Source organism: Gekko japonicus, unplaced genomic scaffold (genome assembly GCF_001447785.1).
Source record: "Gekko japonicus isolate JY-2015 unplaced genomic scaffold, Gekko_japonicus_V1.1 scaffold55455, whole genome shotgun sequence".
Lineage (NCBI taxonomy): Eukaryota > Metazoa > Chordata > Lepidosauria > Squamata > Gekkonidae > Gekko > Gekko japonicus.
Genome location: NW_015229799.1, coordinates 1 through 781, shown reverse-complemented (window position 1 = coordinate 781; position 781 = coordinate 1). Strand labels below are relative to the sequence as shown.

Below are 781 nucleotides of genomic sequence, written 5' to 3'. Positions count from 1 at the left end.
GCTGGTCCGAGCTCAGCATCACGGCCCGGCCTGAGTAGGGCCCTGGCTGCAGACTCCAGGCACAGGGGCTGTTTTTTAATGTTGGGGTCCCCTCCCCATTTTAGAGCAGCAAAACATTTTTTGGCGTTTCAGAGCAAATGGGGGTCCGCAGAGCAGCTCCCACTGACGGCCGGGCCTGTTCCCACTCCTCCTCTCTGTGCCTCCTGAAAGCAGGCCCAAGCCCCAGACACCCCCCGTCCCCCTCGTGCTCACTCACCATGGGGCCCCCGATACACCGTCACGCGGATGATGTTGTGCGTCGCAACCATGTCGTGCAGGAGGACGTATTGCTGCAGGATGAAGGAAACGGGGACACTGGCCGCCTTCCTTCCTGGCACGAGAGACCCCAGAGCCCACTCCGGACCGCCCCTTCCCCCTTGGGCTGCCCCTCCCCCCGTACCTTACGGAGGGTGTAGAGGGAGCAGCTAATGGACACGAGAGACATGAAGAGGATGGCCGAGGCGTACAAGTAGTAATCGTCGAGGGACCACAGCACCATGCTGAAGGCTTGGAAAATGTAGAAGGGGTTCAGCACCTGCAGGGAGGAGAGGCCCGTTTGGGGAGTTAAGACTCCTGGGGGACGGCCCAAGGAGGGCAGCAGCCAACCTCCGCCCCCCCCAACCCCCGGCCCACTTACTTCCTTGACGAGGAGTTTGGGGATGGAAGGCACTTTCACGTCAATTTGGTTGGCTCCATAAAAAAGCCTCCTGCGGAGAGAAGAAGAAGAGAAGAGATTGGATGT

At 60.2% G+C, this 781-nt stretch overlaps 1 long non-coding RNA gene across 1 annotated transcript; it reads right to left on the bottom strand.

Moving 5' to 3' along the window:
- Window positions 1-256: 256 nt before the first annotated feature.
- Window positions 257-749, bottom strand: LOC107125375. The gene is made up of 3 exons (XR_001483032.1): window positions 677-749; window positions 440-574; window positions 257-329 (listed from the first exon to the last, which is right to left on the bottom strand). It is a non-coding gene; the product is annotated as an uncharacterized LOC107125375 (long non-coding RNA).
- Between the last annotated feature and the right edge of the window lie 32 nt (window positions 750-781).